Raw genomic sequence first — 14,986 nt, 5'->3', positions numbered from 1 at the left:
CCGTGTTGCCTAGCGACAGCCCCAAAACATCACTGCTCTAGAGGAGATCTACATGGAGGAATGGGCCAACATACCAGCAACAGTGTGTGCCAACCTTGTGAAGACTTACAGGAAACGTTTGACCTCTGTCATTGCCAACAAAGGATATATAACAAAGTATTGAGATGAACTTTTGATATTGACCAAATACTTATTTTTCACCATAATTTGCAAATAACGTCTTTCCAAATCAGCCAATGTGATTGTCTGGATTTTTTTTGATTCTTGCGTGGAGCCCCAGATCGAGGGAGATTATCAGTGGTCTTGTATGTCTTCCATTTTCTAATTATTGCTCCCACAGTTGATTTGTTCACACCAAGCTGCTTGCCTATTGCAGATTCAGTCTTCCCAGCCTGGTGCAGGTCTACAATTTTGTTTCTGGTGTCCTTCGACAGTTCTTTGGTCTTCACCATAGTGGAGTTTGGAGTGTGACTGTTTGAGGTTGTGGACAGGTGTCTTTTTTACTGATAACAAGTTCAAACAGGTGCCATTGATACAGGTAATGAGTGCAGGACAGAGGAGCCTCTTAAAGAAGAAGATACAGGTCTGTGAGAGCCAGAAATCTTGCTTGTTTGTAGGTGACCAAATGCTTATTTTCCACCATAATTTTCAAATAAATTCTTTCCAAATCAGCCAATGTGATTGTCTGGATTTTTTTTCTCATTTTGTCTCTCATAGTTGAGGTCTACCCATGATGCCAATTACAGGTCTCTCTCATCTTTTTAAGTGGGAGAACTTGCACAATTGGTGGCTGACTAAATACTTTTTTGCCCCACTGTATGTAAAAATTAAAATTAACATTTACCAACTGTACAGTATATGCACATTTATTATCATCATATTCAGCTTAACTTTACAACCTGTGCAACATTAAAGTTAAACTATGTTGCCAATAACATTTCTTAATAGTCTTGGAATTAAGTTGGTCACTGACCTTATATAGTGCTCAGACCCAGGACCACCTTAAAGTGTAAGTAAATTCTAAGACTGAATTTAACAATGTACTTCCTTTTGGTCTTTTAAAAAAAAGCAATGAAAGTGTTTTGTTCTATCTGTTTGATAAGGCAAGATATACAGTATATCTGTTCGATAGGGCAAGATATATATCTGTTGATTATGTCAGAAATTCAGAGCTGTCCTGTGTACCTTTCCTGTGTTACCTAAAGGAATTTAATTAGCCATCCTAGTTCTTATCTGGATCTACAGAGTAATTAGTGCCTATGTTATGGAAAATGGGATAGTTAACAGCATTAAAGCTGGTTATACACTAGTATAATTTTTGTTTAAGATTCTACTTTTGTATACCCAGCTTAAATTTGCAAAAATACACTCTGTTGTCAGTTCACAACAAAATTTAGAAGCTGAGTGACTGACCTTTAGTGAATTGTATTGATGGTATAACCCCTTCCTGTCTGCTGAAGCTCTAAAAAGGGCTGCAGAAAATCCATTTGGTAATGGAAGCTCCTCCTTTTTGGGCTTGCAGCAGTCTCCTAAAAGCTTACCCACAGCATCCATTGATACTACTGAATTCACTTCAGTCTTCGAGATCTTTAAAGATCCTTGCAACTAGAACAGCAACCACTCAAGTTCTGACTTACCCTGACAGAACCGCTGTTAATGTCAACCTACCTTCCTACCACCTTAAAGATGTGACCCACATCCAGATGCAGTTTAAACTGTCTTTCTTAAATGTGAAGGCCCTGAACACCCCGGCCAAATGGCAAATGGCCTAGAAAGAAGCTCAGAGGCTGAACTGTGATGTTTTCTTCCTACAGGAGACTAATTTCTCCTTGCAAAACTCAACTAAATTTCAACAAATTGGGGCAATAATCCACTCAATATTCTGAAAGGACAAACCATGGCCTGGAACCACTAAACTAATATACACGTTTGTTATTGTGGGTGATGAGGCACTGGGGCTAGACAACATTTAATGTGACCTTATTCCCAAAAGAGCCTAAGCTATCTACAGCATATCTTTTATTACAGACTGTGCCGTGCCTGCAGAATGCTTGAGTGCACATTTGGTATCCTATCAAGAAAATGCTAGATATTGAACTTAATCATCCGAATGACTCTAGGAAAATGCTACTATCATCAAGGTGACCTGTGTTCTTCATAAGTCTTTCTAACATAACTTTGAACAATGACAAAAAATAATTAAGTGCAACCAGTGTACCAAAATACAACTTTATGAAATGTATTAAAAAACTTCTATACTTTGTTTCAAGAAACCCTAACCCATATTTGCAACAATTATATTTTGTGTAATAACAAAAAACAAATACATGTGTTTAATACAAAAAAATATGTATTTAAATTAGTTAAAGTGAATCCTGTCTTTCTTTTAATAACTCCATACAGTGAAGATCACTCCAAAACAAAATAGTTATGTTGGTCCACACCAGTGCTCTCATGGGTGACTCACCAAAAGTGAATGATCTTTGTGTTAAGAAAGGTCTGTAGTGCTCTCTGCTCTACCTTCTCCACAACCTGAGAAATAATTTAATCAGCACTGCAAAAAAAGACAGAATAAAAAGGCTCCACATAGTGTGATATCGTTTAAAAACAACTCTTTATGTAACCCCTTCCCACTACTGCCTCCCAGCCCTTTAAGAGGTTCTAAATGATGGGAAGCAGAGACGGGCATTTCGATTATGTGACTGTTTTTTTGGGGTTTTTTTAAGTTCGCGGAGGTGCGAAAAGCGAAAAACTCGTAAGTGGACAAAAAACGTGCAAGTGCAAACCACAAACACAAAAAAGTGCACTTAGGGGTGTGCTTTAGTCCACCCCCCAAAGGGGTAGGACCTCTACCCTGGTTCCCCGGGGCGCAAGGCTCCTGACAGGGACTGAGGTTTCCACATGGTCCACCAAGCCAAAAGGCCTGGCAGACCACTTTCCGTGTGGCTAGCCGAAGCCAACCACCAAGTACTAGGTCAGGAGGCTCGCCTGAAGAGAGACCCCCCAGGGACAGGGGAGGAAGGAACCTGATGGCCACGCATCCTCCCCCTAGACTTCAGGGCAGGCCCGAGGACCCACACCCTACTATCTTAGTGAGAAAAAAAAACACACACAAAGGTGTAGCAAAAAATTACCCTGGACTTAGCCAAAAGGCCTAGCCCTAAAAGGAGCAGTGCAGAAAAAGTGTTTGGAACAGCAACCATGTGCACTTTTCACACTTGGGATCCCACCCCCATGTGTTACTAACAGCACCCCTGAGGCTACCACTCAGGGGGTACTGCTCCGCGGACTCTCTGCCTCCCCAGCCCCTGGCCGGACAAGGTAGATCCAGTCAAATCAGGAGGAACTGGGCCCCTCTGGTTTTCCTGGGGGAATTACTCCCGGGCCCCAACAGCCCGTGGGCGCCTCGGTTTCTCTTCCAGCTGGAACTAGCCTTCAGAGCCCCCATCATACCAGCAAGGGTTCTATACAGCCAGCCATCCTCACCTAAAAGCAAGAATGACGGCAGAGCACCCCTACTGGACACTGATAAGAACAGATACTACACTTGATCTTAGCCAAAAGGCAGAGAAGTGATTATGTGACTGCTGTGATTGGCAATCACAGCAGTCACATGATTGGAAAGCTCTCAATCGCTTTTCAGTCCCCACTGTTAACTGTGCTGGCAACACACGGGGTGTGTGCTCTCGGTACAGAAAACTGTTTACATAGGACCGCATATATGCGACCTCTCTGTGTTACAGTCCATGCACTGAGAGATCGCATATATGCGTACCTCCAGCGGTGATTAAAGCCAAAAAACATTGCACTCACATGTCAAGTATCTGTGTTGCTCCCAGCACTAGTTCATACCGTTTAATCACATGTAATCCACCTGCCTCTGCCTTCACTTGCTTATAGGGACTGCTCAATGTTTCTCACCCTTCTGACAGCTAAACCTGTCATCTCCAATCAGTGCTTCCATGTAACTGCACAGAGTGAAAGCCATTGGGGTTGATTTACTAAAACTGGTTCACTCAGAATCTGGTGCAGTTGTGCATAGTAGCCAATCAGCTTCTAACCTCACCTTGTTCAGTTAAGCTTTGGCAATAAAACCTGGAAGCTGATTGGTTTTTATGCAAAAGTGCAGCAGCAGATTTTGCACTCTCCAGCTTTAGTAAACAAACCCCATTGTGTGTCTATGAACTTTGTTATTGATCAAACTCAATGGAGCAGTGCTAGCAGACCATGCTGTGCCCTTACCATCAGAGAGACTATAGCCATGTATTATATGTCCATTGCAGGTATGACTTCCTGGCAGGAATGGTTTGCACAACGTATGAATGTTCTACAATGGTTTTTCCAAAGTTGAGGAATATTTCTGTTGCTGTCTTTGGTGGCGTATTATTTTTTTAAAAAATCATATTTTTGGTTCTCTACATGATCCTATATATTTCTGTTGTTTACCGCCTCCCGGCCGCCATATAAGGAAATGAGGGGTGCAAGGCTGTTCTCTTGTTCTGGGAGGATGTCATATGATGTCTCCCCCACTCTAACCGCACGTGTGAGGCTCCGGGGGCGCGCAGAGTGGCGATCGGTGGTGCGCTGTGTCCCTCTGACACAGCGGATCACCGATCAATGGAAAGAGCCGAAGATGTCGGCTCGGTCATGTGATCAGCTGTGTCCAATCACAGCTAATCGCTTGTAAATAAGGAAATACCGGTTATCGGCATTTCTCTCCTCACGAGCTGTCACGCTGACAGCTCGAGAGGAGAGGTGAGCCGGTAATCGGCATTCCTCAGAGGGGACATGTACACTGATCATCAGGGCACTGATGATCAGTGTAGCCCCTGCAGTGCCACCTGTCAGTGTCCATCAATGCCAGCTGTCAGTGCTCATCAATGCCACTTGCCAGTGCCTATCAGTGCCACATCAATGCCACATATCAGTGCCTACCAGTGCACATCAATGCCACATATCAATGCCCATCTGAGCTGCCTTTCAGTGCCACCTATCAGTGCCAGTTAGTGCCACCTATCAATGCAAGTCAATGCCATCTATCAGTGCTGCCAGTCAGTGCCACCTATCAGCGTCAGTCAGTGCTGCCTATCAGTGCACATCAGTGTCGCCTGTAAGTGCCCGCCAGTGCTGCCTATCAGTGCTGCCTAACAGTGCCAGTCAGTGCCACCTAAAAGTGCTACCTTTCAGTGCCATATATGAGTGCTGCCTTTCAGTGCCCATCATTGATGCCTGTCAATGCCCATCAGTGCCACCTACCAGTGCCTCCTCATCAGTGCCCATCAGTGCCACCTATCAGTGCCCATCAGTGCAGCCTATCAGTGACCTTCACTGCAGCCTCATTAGCGCACATCAGTGAAGGAGAAAAATCACTTATTTACAAAATTTTATAACAAAAACTAAGAACTTTTTTTTTCAAAATTTTCAGTTGTTTTTTGGTTTGTTTAGCAAAAAATAAAAAAGAGGTGATTAAATACCACCAAAAGAAAGCTCTATCTGTCTCAAAAAAATGATAAAAATGTCATATGAGTACAGTGTTGCATGACTGCGCAATTGTGAGACAGCGCTGAAAGCTGAAAATTGGCCTGGGCAGGAAGCGTTTATAAGTGCCCTGTAGGCAAGTGGTTAAAAAAATGCTTTTTATACTTTTTTGGCTTTTGGTTTATAACTGTAGTTGTAAATAACAGTCATTAATTGACTCAAAAGTACAAATGTTTGAGTTGCTTACAGCAATAGGGAAGAGGTTAGGGTTTGGGTCTTCCATGGGACAAGATATGGCCATTATTAGGAGCTCCCGCTTTATTTCTATTAAATGACAGTGAATGCCGCAGATGATGCTAGAAAATGTAAAAGTGGGCAAGATTATTCCATTCCAACCAAGTGATCAGGGGTTGGGAATAACAGCAGGTTGGTCTTAGTGCTAGAGTATCCAAGACACATAAGAAGCCAAGAACTGAATAAACCCTCCAGACTCTATCTCTAATAATCACTTTTGGGTGGACTGACTCTTTAAAGTACATCCAAGGGTGTGAAAATTAAAAAAAAACTACTTGTCCAAGGGACTAAATCGGGATTCCAATCTACTTGTCCTGTTAAACAAAAAAAAAATTTGCTCTATATTATTAAGCAAAGGTGCTTTCAGGAATGTCTGGGGCTTTTAAAAACAAAAGGGACTTTATGGCGACTTAAACTTTTAATGTTTTTAACATCGATCTGTTTATCTCCTCCTCACCTCCCTGCCTGTCTCCAGCACCACACCAGGGCTAACAGGGAGAGGAGAGATCTTGCTGCGTGACAAGCACTGATTGGGTGCTCATCGGGAAAGGGGAGTATCGAGATCTTTCAACGCTCAACAGAAGCAGATCTGCTAAGTGAGTAACTATGGTGCAGGCCCAAATGAGAAAAAAATAAAACTATATTCCTTCATGTTACCCTCGCACATGGAAACACTTGAGTGCTCAGTACTAGCGCCTGCTGAGCAGCCAAATCAATCTCCAATGCTCTGTTAGGCCCTGTTCACACCTGGGCGTTTTGGGATTGCGGAAGAATGATTGCGATTCTGCCCGCAATCTCAAAATCCACTACAATTGTAAAACACAGGTTCAGATGTCATTATTTTCAATTGCACCTAAAACGCGGTGTGGGTTTGTAGTGCAACTTACTGTGCGGCAATCGCAGCAAATTTCATCGCATGAAGCTTGTTGCCCAAAAAGGAGCAAGATATTTTTTTGAGCCACAAGCTTCACAGAATGCGATTTGCCGTGCGACAATTGCCTATGTACTGCAATTTAGCACTGAGGTCTATGCGACACGATTTTGCATTGAAGCCAATGGGACACGTTTTGCATTGAAGTCTATGGGACCTGATTTTGCACTGAAGACTATGGGACATGATTTTGTATTAAAGTCTATGGGACTCAATTTTGTATGGAAGTCGATTGCCCATAGCAGGGCTAAATGTAAACAAACCCCACCTGCCCGGCGCCTGCAACTGTATGTCCCAGGCGTCAGGCAATATGATTTGTGACATCTAAAGTATTTTGTGTGACAGTCTATACAAATACCAGATCCAGATACTACATAATGCATGAGCCTCAAAAGCAAACCAAAATACCCTTTACCTTCCCTGACTGAGACAAATCCTCCTTCATTTGTGTCTCACATGCTCTCCCTCCCAGACACTGCAGCTCAAGGTGGTATGGTTTCAGCAACAAAGGCAATGCTGTCAATCTAGAAAGCAATGGGCAGGGATAGATGTATGCAGATGCTGAATGACAAGCTACAAGCTTGTGATTCATCAGTGACAATACTGATAGCCGTGTACCCTACAATATCTTCTCATCCCACTTTAGTCCAAGCTGGCACAGTCTACATGATTGTGACAATTCTGTTCTGAAGATAGCAGCAGCATAGCATTGTTGCCACACCATCACAGGAAGCTACATTAGGTGGACTTCACTGGCAGGATCAACAGGTATTTTTGGGACTTTACAGGGAGATTAGAGGTAAATATGTGCAGATGGTTCTATAATAAAGTGCTGCAACATATATTCTTTTAATGGGTGGCAAAAATTCTATTTTAGGGTTCTTGCACACAGAGCTTTTTTAGACATGTTTTATGCCTAGTGTAATTTCCCAATGCTGTATGGTGCCCAGGGAACTGCACATGCGATGTACTGCCTGCCATACAAGTGAAAGGTTGTATGGCTGTGCATCCAATGTGTTTTCCGAATCCAGAACTTCTGCATTTTAAAGTTCGTGAGCAGGTAAATGCTAATGCAAAAAAAGTACATATGCCTATAAATGCCCTCTGTGCATGAACTCTAGGGGGTTAATTTACTAACAATGGAGGATTCAAAAATTAGTGCAGTTCATGGAAGCCAATCAACTTCTAACTTCACCTTGTTCAATTAAGGTTTGACAAGAAAACCTGGAAGCTGATTGGTTTCTACGTGAGTTGCACCAGTTTTTGCGCTCTCCAACTTTAGTAAATCAACCCCTACATATTTTTGGTTTTACATGTGAAAATGACTAAACGGAAAGTAAACAAGATTAACATTTCTTAAAGGCATAAAAACTGCTGTATAAAACATGTAAATTGCACAAAATTCACTGGAAAATCAGAGACCATCTTGCCTTTTGAACACAAAGAGGCACATACCTTTGATGAATATATTTTTTTCAGGTTTTAGGTTTACAAAATGAGCAATATAATTATCAATTAACGTGACCAAACTGTAAAAAGGAGCCTGGATACCGAAAGCCCTGAATCAATATTTTATTTATTTATTTCAGGTACTTATATAGCGCCGTCAATTTTACGCAGCGCTTTACACATATATATTGTACATTCACATCAGTCCCTAATCCTCAAGCGGTGTACAATCTAAGGTCCCTAACTTACATTCATACATACACATATTAGGGACAATTTAGACAGGATCCAATTAAAGTTTTATAGTTATTCTGAGCATCCAGTACAAAGGGCTGATCAAACTGTGTGAAAGAATGGGAAAGAGAATCTCTAGTTTTCAGGGTTGTAACAAAATCTGCTAGTTGATTGGCAAGGTGCCAATCTTGCATATATTATTTTGAGCAGTTGATTTAAAGTGAGTTTGCAAGGTGGGTTGTGCAGAGAGCAGTATGTGTCTTAGGAGAACATCAGGAGAGAGCTTGAAGTTCAAGATTTTTGCTGTGTGTGAGCCAGGAGGACATTTAGGGTTATTGAATATTGGGTGAGGAGTCCAGGCCCAGAGAAAATGTTGTAAGAGTGGCGTAATGAGTCATTTCAGTAGATGAGTGAATAGAGAAGAGGAGGGCTTAGTGGAAGGTCTGTGAGTAGGTTCCAGCCAGGGTGAGAACCTGTGAGCCACCAAAAATGTCACTTTGTAATGCAACCTTAACTTTGTTCCTAGTGACATGAAACCACTCCAAAAGGCATGAAAGTAGGGCAGCATTTTCAGAGGCCTAGGTTTTTATAGCTGAATGAATATGTTGGTAGGATGAGAGATATTCACAAAGTCTGATTTAGCCATGTTTGCTTTACAGTTACTAAGGGCACCAAATTTATGTAATTCTTTTAGGACATATGGAAGCCAAAGTTATTGGTGATGATATATATATATATATATATATATATATAGTACTATTATTTATATATATATATATATATATATATATATATATATATATAGGATAAAGAATATAAGAGCAGAGCCAGACCTTTGGGTTTCCTTCAGTGGTTTTTCCACCCTTGGTGAAATACTGGCTTTCGACACTACAAATCTATAGAGATTCTGAGTTTTTTGGGGGGTTTTTAAGCATAACTTAATAAAAAATAATGTTCTTTAGCAAGGAACATCATTTTCACATAAATAATTCTGCACCCAAAATTAGTGTGTGCTGCGAAGTGCCTACAGTATTGCTCCTGTTTCTTTTTGTCAGAGGCTGCCATTTTGTCCAGAGTTCCTGAACAGCAGTAAACATTTAGGCCACAGGTGTCAAACTGGCGGCCCTCCAGCTGTTACCAAATTTCAAGTCCCATGAGGCATTGCAAGATTGACACTTACAAGCATGACTCCTAAAGGCTGAGGCATGATGGGACTTGTAGTTTTGCAACAGCTGGAGGGCCGCTAGTTTGACACCCCTAATTTTGGCTGTCAGATCGGCCTCTATTGGCTCTGATTTTCAGCACAGTGCTGAAAAATAGAGAGCAACTGAGCATGTGCAGAGCAGGGTAGGACTGTGTATTACTGGATTTTAACCCCTTTACGCCGGCCGCACACAAATGTGTGGCCTCCCGACATATGGGCCTAGACGCTGAGTGACCGCACATTTGCGTTCAGGTAAGAAAACACATACAGTGGGGATCGAAAGTTTGGGCACCCCAGCTAAAAATTTGTATTAATGTGCATAAAGAAGCCAAGGAAAGATGGAAAAATCTCCAAAAGGCATCAAATTACAGATTAGACATTCTTATAATATGTCAACAAACGTTAGATTTTATTTCCATCATTTACACTTTCAAAATAACAGAAAACAAAAAAATGGTGTCTGCAAAAGTTTGGGCACCCTGCAGAGTTAATATCTTGTACTGCCCCCTTTGGCAAGTATCACAGTTTGTAAATGCTTTTTGTAGCCAGCCAAGAGTCTTTCAATTCTTGTTTGAGGTATCTTTGCCCATTCTTCCTTACAAAAGTCTTCCAGATCTTTGAGATTTCTGGGCTGTCTGTCACGCACTGCTCTTTTAAGGTCTATCCATAGATTTTTAATTATGTTGAGGTCAGGAGATTGTGAAGGCCATGGCAAAACCTTCAGTTTACGCCTCTTGATGTAATCCCCCGTGGATTTCGAGGTGTGTTTAGGATCATTATCCATTTGTAGAAGTCATCCTCTCTTTAACTTCAGCTTTTTCACAGATGGCATCAAGTTACCATCCAAAATTTGCTGAAATTTTACAAATGAACATATAGACAAGCCTGATGCATTTTGGAAACAAGTTCTGTGGACCGATGAGGTTAAAATTTAACTTTTTGGCCGGAATGAGCAAAGGTATGTTTGGAGAAGAAGGGGCACAGAATTTAATGAAAAGAACCTCTGTCCAACTGTTAAGCATGGGGTTGGATCAATCATGCTTTGGGGTTGTGTTGCAGCCAGTGGCACAGGGAACTTCTCACGAGTAGAAGGAAAAATGGATTCAATAAAATTTCAGCAAATTTTGGATGGCCAAACTTTTGCAGTGCCATTTTTTTGTTTTCTGTTATTTTGAAAGTGTAAATGATGGAAATAAAATCTAACTTTTGTTGACATATTATAAGAATGTCTAATCTGTAATTTGATGCCTTTTGGAGATTTTCCATCTTTCCTTGGCTTCTTTATGCACATTAATACAAATTTTTAGCTGGGGTGCCCAAACTTTCAATCCCCACTGTATGTGCTGAGAGCGCGCGCCCTGCGCACTCCCAGCACACGTGTCCGGTACTCACGGAAAGGTCCCGGTCTGCTCTTTCGATCGGGACCTTTCCCGATCATGTGACCGCCATGACGCGTTGTCACGGCGGTCACATGATCCCTAAACCACGCCCCACCTGCCCCGCCTCCCGGCATCTGAAACTCTTAAAGGGCTGGGAGGCGCCGGCGGGAAGGGGTTAAACAGTATAGGTACTTATTTTTAATGTTTTACATAGCTATACTTGGAAAAGGGGCAAGCATGAAGTGATCTAGCAGGACTACATTTTCTGACTAAAGTTCCACTTCAACACTTGGAATATTGTGTGTAATTATAGCTTGTAGACCCTCCCACTTAGCATTCTGTTTGATAAAGTGCTCTGGGCTGTGTCTCTATCTATAGAATATGACTACTTTGAAGTTTATTAAAAATCTTTGTTATGTACTCTATATAACTGTGCTGAGTATTGGTTTTTTAAAGAGAAAGTGGAGTTTCTCTTTAAACGTTATAGTTAAATGTCAGAACTAGTGAAATACATAGTTATAATGAGGAGCCAATGAATCACCCTCAAGAGCGGAAAACCACAAATACATTTGTGTTCACAGCTGGAAACAGCACTTTATTCACAACGTGGAAGAATAAGACTCAGGAAATTTTACTTCCCAGGTAAGAATAGCAATTATGTAAACAGTAGTCAGTCCTCTAAAGGAAATGTATAATGTTATTCTATATATTTTTGCTATGTTTGGGGATAAAAATATTCATAATTCTGCCTTTATTTATGTTTAGTTAGGTAAGTATTCATAATGTAGGTGAATATTTCATATTTACTGCTTGTAGTCAGGAGGCGGCACACAAGACTTTGTACGTTTAGATTTTTATGCAAAGTAATTTACTAGCATGAAATAGATCTTTGTGCAGCTTTATACCCACCCCCCACCTTTCCCATTCTGGTTGCATGTAAAATTAAATTAGAAATATAGGGAAAACTTTTTCTTCTTCATTTTGGATAGAGTAAGGGAGGCTTATGACACGTCAGATTTTTTTTTCTCCATCTGTGTCACATTGTTGAGATTTCCCTTCATTTCCTGTCCCATAGCCTAATAGGAAGTGAGAAGAAATCCCTGCAAATTAAGAGAATTCCTTGGGGACCCCCAGGTCACCAGAACTAGTGTCCCCATTGAAAGATTTCCCCTCTCTTACTTTTCTGGGGACAACCCAAAATTTGGGATTTTTTTATATTTTCACTTTCAATCGTAATAGTAAACAGGACAAATAGAGAGGGTGAATCTCCCTAATGGGGGCACAGACAGCAATAAAAACTGACAGGCGTTCTAATCCCTCTCCACTCTATCCAAAACTTTAAATAAAAAGTTTTGCCTTTAGTTATAGTTTAAATCTCATACACATGGGGTTCAGCTTGTATAAGAACTTTGTGTACTACTGGCACACAGCATTTGCACAGCTTTCATAAAGCTTTGAGTTGCTTTCCTAAAGCCTTTTTAAGGACCATTCAGCTCCATTTAGGAAATGTAATTATTCATTATATTGCCAAAAGTATTTTGACACCTGCCATTACACACACATGAACTTTAATGGCAATCCAGTCTTAGTCCGTAGGATTCAATATTGAGTTGGCCCACCCTTTGCAGCTATAACAGCTTTGACTCTTCTGGGAAGGCTGTCCACAAGGTTTAGGAGTGTGTTTATGGGAATGTTTGACCATTCTTCCAAGAAGCACATTTGTGAGGTCAGGCACTGATGTTGGATGAAAAGGCCTGGCTCGCAGTCTCTGTGCCAATTAATCACAAAGTTTTTTGATTAGGTTGAGGTCAGGACTCTGTGCAGGCCAGTCAATTTTATCCACCACAAATGCACTCATCCATGTTTTTATGGACCTTGCTTTATGCACTGGTGTACAGTCATGTTGGAATAGGAAGGGGGCAGCCCCAAACTGTTCCCACAAAGTTGGGAGCATAAAATTGTCCAAAATGTCTTGGTATGCTGACGCATTAAGAGTTTCCTTCACTGGAACTAAGGGGCTAAGCCCGACCCCTGAAATACAACCCCAGACTATAATCCCCCCTCCACCAAACTTTACACTTGGCACAATGCAGTCAGGCAAGTACTGTTCTCCTGGCAACCACAAAACCCAGGCCCACCCATTGGATTGCCAGACAGAGAAGCGTGATTCGTCACTCCAGAGAGCACGTCTCTGCTGCTCTAGAGTCCAGTGGCGGTGTGCTTTACACCACTGCATTCCTATGCCTTGCATTGCACTTGGTGATGTAAGGCTTGGATGCAGCTGTTCGGTCATGGAAACCCACTGTTGTTGTACTAATTTGAAGGCCACATGAAGTTTGGAGGTCTTTAGCTATTGACTCTGCAGACAGTTGGCGACTTCTATGCACTGTGCACTTTAGCATGTGCTGAATCCTGCTCTGTCATTTTACGTGGCCTACCACTTCATGGCTGAGTTGCTGCTGTTCCCAGTTGCTTCCACTTTGTCATAATGCCACTAACAGCTGACCATGAAATATTTAGTAGCAAGGACATTTCACCGATAGACTTATTGCATAGGTGGCAACCTATCATGGTACCACACTTGAATTCACTGAGCTCTTGAGAGTGACCCATTCTTTCACAAATGTTTGTAGAAGCAGTCTGCATGCCTAGGTGCTTGATTTTATACACCTGTGGACATGGAGGTGATTGGAACACCTGAATTCAATGATTTGGAGGGGTGTCCCAATACTTCTGGCAATATAGTGTATCTTAAAGGGAGTGCCAACTATTACTTTAAAGCTAATCTTCAATCAAATATAAAAGCACAAATTAATTGAGCTCTATGATCATTAATAAAACATTTGGAGGTTTAATGACAGTTTAATGATGTAAGTGTCTATGGGGTTAATTCACTAAGATAAGATAAATACTGCATACATTTTTTAAAATAACTCATGCTGTATTTATCTCAAAAGTAGCCAATTCACTAAAAAACATGCGTTAAAAAAAATTATGTTTTGCGATATTTATCACTTAAATTTAGCGTTATTTTGGGGTTGTTTTTTTCGCAATTTTTTTTCATGTGAACGGTGCACCAGAGTAAGAAGAACCATGTAAATAAATGAACACAGCAATATAATGAAACTGTGAAAACATTCTGTTTTGATTCAGAGAAAGAGATCCCTCTGGTGACATGTTACAATTTATTTTCATTACTGAACTCAGTGCTGGTTCACGTACATTGGGATTGGATGTGGTTTGAACTGCATCCAATCCACATGACATGTGAAATAACATTGCTATAGTGACTGTTCACATATGTCCGGTGCAAGGCCAGTGCAGATTCAGTATGGATTGAGAAAGAGTCCTCTCCAATTTCTGAGCAGTGCGGTCCGGTTCAGGTGGGGATTATAGGCTATTGACTTCTATGGGAACCATTTCTAAACCACACGTGTGAACAGGATAAAATCCTGACCTGAACCTGATGTAAAACTGACCTAAACCGCTGAACAGCTACTGTGTCAATTAGTCATGCAACCTGAGCTTTAATCTGCAAAACACATGCGTGATTAAGGGCAGCTCATTTCCACACAGATATATTGTATACTTTTAACTTACTGGCCAATGCAGATTTCCTCTCATTGTTAGTAGTACATTGCTAAAATACCAACCATCTACTGCCAGGTGATAAAAAACAAATGCGTACTTTAGTGAATTACTTTTGACGTCACATTTTTAACAAAATGTGCAGTATTTACTTCACATTTTATATTTTACTTTGATGAATTCATTCTTACCTCATACGATATTTCCAAAAAAATAAGTTACGCAACCTTCATACCGCCTACAGAATCCCTTAGTCAATTGACCCCAAGGTCTTTAAAAATATTACGTGTACCTTGTGAAAGCGGCTTTTCATCACTCAGTTTTTATTGTTAAAATTGCTGGTGACTTACAGTAGTTATAAAAAGTATACACATCCCTGTTAAAATGTCAGGTTTCTATGATGTAGAAAAAAAAAAAGAAAAAAAAGGT

The 14,986-nt window shown here is 41.0% G+C and overlaps 1 pseudogene; it reads right to left on the bottom strand.

Annotated features, from left to right (window-relative positions):
- Positions 1-3,457: 3,457 nt before the first annotated feature.
- Positions 3,458-3,577, bottom strand: LOC149466069 (U2 spliceosomal RNA; annotated as a pseudogene).
- Between the last annotated feature and the right edge of the window lie 11,409 nt (positions 3,578-14,986).

Source organism: Staurois parvus, unplaced genomic scaffold (genome assembly GCF_062004578.1).
Source record: "Staurois parvus isolate SC_StPar_1 unplaced genomic scaffold, SC_StPar_1.0 ptg000133l, whole genome shotgun sequence".
Classification (NCBI taxonomy): domain Eukaryota; kingdom Metazoa; phylum Chordata; class Amphibia; order Anura; family Ranidae; genus Staurois; species Staurois parvus.
The sequence above is the reverse complement of the archived record's forward strand: the minus strand, read 5'-3'. Positions and strand labels throughout refer to the sequence as shown.